The sequence below is a fragment of the Micropterus dolomieu genome, linkage group LG23 (genome assembly GCF_021292245.1).
Source record: "Micropterus dolomieu isolate WLL.071019.BEF.003 ecotype Adirondacks linkage group LG23, ASM2129224v1, whole genome shotgun sequence".
NCBI lineage: Eukaryota > Metazoa > Chordata > Actinopteri > Centrarchiformes > Centrarchidae > Micropterus > Micropterus dolomieu.
The window spans coordinates 1,018,365-1,024,796 of record NC_060172.1 but is presented as its reverse complement, the minus strand read 5'-3'; the positions used below and the strand labels follow the sequence as shown (position 1 = coordinate 1,024,796).

Genomic DNA, 6,432 nt, shown 5'->3' with positions numbered 1-6,432 from the left:
GATCTAGAGAAGATCTGTGTGGAGGAGTGGGCCAAAATCCCTCCTGCAGTGTGTGCAAACCTGGTGAAAAACTACAGGAAACGTTTGACCTCTAATTGCAAACAAAGGCTACTGTACCAAATATTAACCTTGATTTTCTCAGGTGTTCAAATGCTTATTTGCAGCTGTATCATACAAATAAATAGTTAAAAAATCATACATTGTGATTTCTGGATTTTTTTTTTTTAGATTATGTCTCTCACAGTGGACAACGATGACAATTTCAGACCCCTCCATGATTTCTAAGTGGGAGAACTTGCAAAATAGCAAGGTGTTCAAATACTTATTTTCCTCACTGTGTGTGTGTGTGTGTGTATATATATATATATATTTTTTATTATTTATCATTGTGCCCTTGTGGTAGTCAGATTTCTTGCCCGTGTTATTTTTCTACACATTAGAGAAAAAATAAATAAATAAACTTTATTGTACTTGTTTTTATAGTCATCAGTGTTGGGAATCTGAGTAAGCCGGTTCCCATGGGCAATTCCTAAATGTTGTGCACAAGTGTGTGTATGTGTATTCATCCAAATGTCTAAGTACCCCAAGGGATGTACGTATGCAGTCACTTCATTGCGCGCGCGCGCGTCGAGGGCCCCGGCCAGCTGCTGCAGTGCGTGCATTAACACCTTGTTAGGGCTTAGCGAGTTAAGTGTTAATTGGGGTGGAAAACGTTGATATGCTGCTCTCCTATCCCAAATGGCTTACCCTGTCTCTGCAGAAGAAAACAGGAGTGCAAACTTAGGAAACTGCTCACGTTCACACACATGCACACAAACCCGCACGAGCACTACTACTCGGTCTCCTGTCTCATGACTCATTCGGTACCCGTTTGGCCCAAGTTTTTCCTCTTTTGCTGCTGCATTATTTCACTCTCACCGAATCTTTTCCCAAATTGGATCTTTCCAATCCTCTCTAGTTTTTCTGCTGGTGCATCATCCTTCACTTTCCTACTTTTTCCTCTCCCCTCACCTCACTCTTCATCACTCCCCTCCAGAGTACCCTCTTTTTCTCATCTTCACTCACTTTTATCCCCTTCACGACACCCCTGCACATCTTCTCTTTGATATTTATTTTTTCTCTCCTCCGTTAAATCTTCCTCCTCATCCCCTTCTCAGACAGTAAACACTGGCAGGATCTCTGTGGCCCATTAGACCAACTGAAGACATTCTGTCTCTTCCACAAACGTGCTCCTGTTCATGAATGACTGCACTTCCCATCAAGCTCTGGGAATATGTAGAAAAGGAGTTAACTATACTCTATATCACATGTGTCAAACTCTGAACCCCCTCCGTGGGCCGAATCCGGCCACTACAGTAGTTTTCCGTTCACACTACACAACTTACCGTCTTGTGATGGGAGTCTTGCAGTCGTTGTGGCCTTCACACTACGTGACTGATCGGTGACAGGGGGTCACACACTACACGAGTTGACAGCGGCTGTGTCACCTGACACTGGTCACCAAACCATGTTTTGTCAAGAAAACGGAAAATGACGCGAACCTACAGACCTGTTGTTTGTTATTATAAAAACAGCAATAACAAAAACAAAAAATATGGGTGAAAGAATGGATTAGCACACGCAGGTAGCAGGGATCATCTGAGCTACAGAGAGCTGGGGGGGAGTAAAAAGTGTTTTGCGGAGAAAAAGTAGCTGCCTGCTCTCATTGGCTGGATGTGGATGTCGAGTCGGTCGACTCTTCCAGATATTTGGCATGGTAGATATCTGGCTGACATCCGTGATGTGTCAGAAATGTGTCGGGGAGCCATTTTGATGCGTTGCTGACTGCAGATCAACCGCTGATTTACTTACGATCACAGCCCAACGGTCGCCGAGCGGAAAATCGGGCTAAAAATCGTGTAGAGTGACCTAGGCTTAGGCTACAGTAGCCTATACGTCTGCATTTTCCCAGGTAATCAAACTCTCATTAGTTGGATGTATGCCCTCTGCAAGGCTGTGTGCAGCTGGACTATTTGTTTTATCAAAGGCTACATCTGTCCCTCATGTTATTAGCAGCTCACAATTATTTGTTTTACCATGGTTCTGCACCTCTGGACTGTGAAAAAGTGAAAAGTTACTGTAAGAGCTTATGTTTGATATTTCTCTGTTATTTACTTGAAATGTTTGATCTTTGATTGATAAATTATGTTATGTTAAATTATGTTATGTGTTATGTGGACCTTGGTGAAAGTGAGTTTGACACCCCTGCTCTATATTGTTGTAAAACGGAGAGTGTGTCAAGATAAAAGTAGTGTGTTAGTTATAAAAATATGGTAAGTTTGTTAAATGCTAATTTCTACGCACTAGTCCCGTCCTTACCATGCCCATTGAGTGGCTGCCTAGCGGGGAGCTTGCCCTTGCGGGGTGTCGAGTGGCAGGAGGACGAAGCAGAGGCTTGGCTGCTGCTTCCCCCACCATGAGAGTGGATCCCACTGCCGTTCTTCACCACCTCCTCCTCCTCCTCCTCCTCATCCTCCTCCAGGTCCTCCTCCTCCTGGGAGCTTCCGAAGTAGGCCATGTTGCTAGGCAGGGCTGATGAACCTGAGTGCAGAGAGGTGGAGAAAAGAGAGGAGAAAGGGACACAGAGAGGGGGATGAATAATAGAGGTAGGTTGGGTGCGGAGAGCAGAGAGAGAAAGGAAAAGAAGAGAACATTTAAAAATTCAAGTAAGAAAAAGGCACTGAATCGAGAAACACTATTTGCACACAATACACCTTCTTTTGGGACCCCCCAGCTGTCCATGTATGGGAAAAACATTTTTTCATTCCAATCTCTGACATTACAGATGAATCAACATCAGTATGCAAGTGGTGAAATATTAATGTAAAAACAGAAGTTGCTCAAGCGTTTGTGAATAAATGGCGATTGGGCTGCTGTTTTTTCATCTGTTATTATCCCAGTTGGTGGCCTATTGATGCTTTGTAAACTGCTCTGCACATAACCGCTCCATTGTCTCTCGCACACACACACGGACGGACGGACATGCACAGCAGAATGTTCAAATTATTTGCAAATCCATGACAGATTCACTTTACCGGCGATTTTACTGTGTCTATACTGAACCTCTTCCAAAATCACTTCTTAAATCATGACATCTGCGTCTATGGATTTACCATTCATCTTGCCTGACCTTGACCTTTGTTCTGGTGTTTCTCGTCTTAACAATGTTTTGCAAATGCCGCTGCGAGACATCACTAGTAGTTGTGGTGGTTCAAGCAATATGAGCGGTATTACAATTTACAGGGAAGGGAGGGGATGACTTGCAACATATTCTGATAACTAGGACTAAAGCCAGAGCACTGGGAGGTTGTAACAGGCCGTCTTTCCACAGAGACTCTCCATGTTGACAGTTTTATTGAGACATATATACTGTACATGTGCTCAAATATCTAACTCTGTATAAGAGTTACTTTAGAAACCAAAGAGTTGCTGCTGAGCTAATCCCAAATCTGTCGCTTTCACTCTTCCAAACAGGATTACTGTCAATCTCTCCCCCTATTGCATAAGAAAACTGATGTTCTCTCTTCTGTCACACTCAATCACTTTCATTGTCATCTCTGAGAAATCTCGCTCAATATGTGCTGGAAGGTGGTAAATGGTGTTTGGCAGTAGGTAGCCTATGACGTTACCTCAGTTAGTTGAATGTAGACAGAAACACACACACAAAAAGGTCATAAAGCCCAAAGCTATGTTATTAAATCTCATAATGTTGCACTCGTAAATCAGTGCGCAAACAGCTGGTTCAGTCATACAGATGTAGGAAAAAAACACTAAGGCTAGCTTGTAGAGTATAGTAGAAGTGACTGGCACAATAATATTTGGACAGAAATATAAAACATATACAGAGGCATCGATGTAAATCCTTTTTTCATTTTTCTGCATCATGCTTCCCGTGTGTGTCCAGAAACATCATAAAAAGCTTTACAGCAATATGCTGATCTTTGCCATAAACTGACCAGTAGAACACTTTATTGCGTGCAAGTATGTTTGTTTGTACGGACAGCTTCTGAATTGACATCCTACGGAACCCTTGCACCTCCCACTGCCCTTCTATCAAAAAGGCCTGCTCCCCCCATCTTTAACTTTAAGAGGCTTGCTTCGGTCCATTTTTCAATTTGTACTGTCTGACTGTGTCTTTGTTGATTTATAGTTAACTGGAATGTGGAATGTATGCAAGATCCTCAGATTTGATTGGGTGCCTGGGCGTTTATGAGCAGGAAAAAACAGATTTCAAGAATTTGTGGGTCCTTCGTAAACTGATTGCAAAGCATGAGTAACTACTGTTTTTATCACTCTTTTAGGGGCCACCGTGTTTAAAGGGCATTAAATGGGGAAGAAATGTGTGATTATATCAATTAAAATGATGTTAAGCCTCTGAAAAATGGGCTGAATTTAACTAGCCTGCATTACGCTATGCAGGGTACTTAAAATCACACAGTGAATTAAGAATTATCCAAGCCAATTATTTAATTAGTGCTCTTATTTTGGAGGGTGCTTAATACTTATCTTAGATTTTACACATTCTATACATTAAGTGGCTTCATAAAAATATAGAGATAAAACAAGTACGAGGACACCAAAATAATTAAATTTTCTAATAGACTCACACAAGGGATTTATCTTACACATATTAGAACAAGTCAGAAATGAGCAGCAAAAAGGCACGAGGACTTCACGAGGTCTCTAGTTTGACGAGTTAGTTTGAGTTAGATGAAAAAGAATATGCTCAATCATTAGCTCATTATTGATTCATGTAATATAACCCTGCACTGGAGCGGCTATGGACTGCTGAGTAACTGTTTAGTCACCTGCCTTTTGTAATCCATGTGTGTGCAATATGACACACAAACACATTTACACTGTAAGTGGACAATGGAGCTCGGCTTGGAAACACTAAACATTTGAGTGCGAGTGTGTTTGTGAGGATATACCCTGACACCCTAACTAAGCCTGGGCTTTCCAAAAGACAAAGGAGAGGACATGGTGCAAGGCTTAACTGGTGCTAACCAGTACCATGCAGACCGCAGTACTAAAGGATTCTCCTTTCAATAGCCTTCACTGCAGAATGAAATAAGAGTCCTTAGGGGACCTACGGTTATCACATGTCACATCACATTTAGTTTGAAAGTTTCAATTTTATACTCATATCAAAACTTTTCCAAACAGTAAAAACAGAGAGCCTGGTAATAATAAATCTTGTTGTGCCTTGGATCACACTTTTCACACAGCATCTCTGCCAGTTTCTAATTATCTCCTCAGAGAGAGGGAGAGAAAATAAAATCTGAAGTGGCAGCAGATTTCCTGAACAGATAATATTGGAAATTTACCTGCACCTTTTGACTTCTAAAGCAGGTATGTAGGGCACAAAGTAACTGTTCAACAAGAGTGAAATATAGCTTCTACACAAACCAAAATGACCCACATGGTGAGGCCTTTTTCTCTGCAAGCAGGGGTGGATTCTCAAAGAAGCACTCAAACCCATGCCTGGTGTGTGTTTATGTTGTGGTTTCTTGGCATACAGCATCTGGAGTGGAATACAGACAATTGTAGGTGGCTGAACCCGTGCAGCAATGCCACTTTGTAACAAAGTACAATTTTCTGGCTTTCAACCAGTGGGCATCAAATGTTGGGTGACTACAGCACACATCCCAGCCAACAGATACAGAACGCCACACACATGCACCTAATGACACACACTCACACACACAAATGAACAAACACACCGCGCAGAGACCTCGTTTATCTTGGCCACAGAGCAAACGCTCCTCTTAGACCAAACAAACACGCACAGGCTGCACACACAGGCCCAATCAGCTTCTAATGACTTGCTTCATTAGCTAAATGGCTGTAATTTACTGCCCTGAACAGAGGTCAGAGGGCCACTGACCACAGGGGCGCCCAGGGACAGAAATAGAGAGGGGGGGGGGTTTGGGTTTGTTTGGGGGTGCAGGAAAGTGGAGACAAACTAGTGAAAATGTTCAATACAGCAGAGTGAGTGTGTGTGTGTGCGCGCCTTTATAGTACTTACAGCCCCTCCAAAAGTAAAAGGACATACCACCCTTTGGATTAGACCACAGTATTCTTAGGTGAGCAAAAGTAAAGGAACAAATAATCTTAAAGTAAATAACATTTAATATTTAGTGCATAACCCTTGCTTGCAATAACTGCCTCAAGTCTGCGACCCATCGACATCAACCAGCCTGTTGCATTCTTCATTTGTGATGCTATTCCAGGCTTTTACCACAGCTTCTTTCAGTTCTTGTTTGTTTCGGGGTGTTTCTCCCGTCAGTCTCCTCTTAAGGAGGTGAAATGCATTTTCTATTGGGTTAAGGTCAGGTGATTGACTTGGCCTGTCTAAGACCTTCCACTTTTCCACCCTGATGAAGTCCTTTG

At 42.4% G+C, this 6,432-nt stretch overlaps 1 protein-coding gene across 14 annotated transcripts in view; it reads left to right on the top strand.

Moving 5' to 3' along the window:
* mdm1 (Mdm1 nuclear protein) overlaps positions 1–6,432 on the top strand; it is a 25,118-nt gene that overhangs the window by 2,241 nt on the left and 16,445 nt on the right. The window lies entirely within an intron of this gene.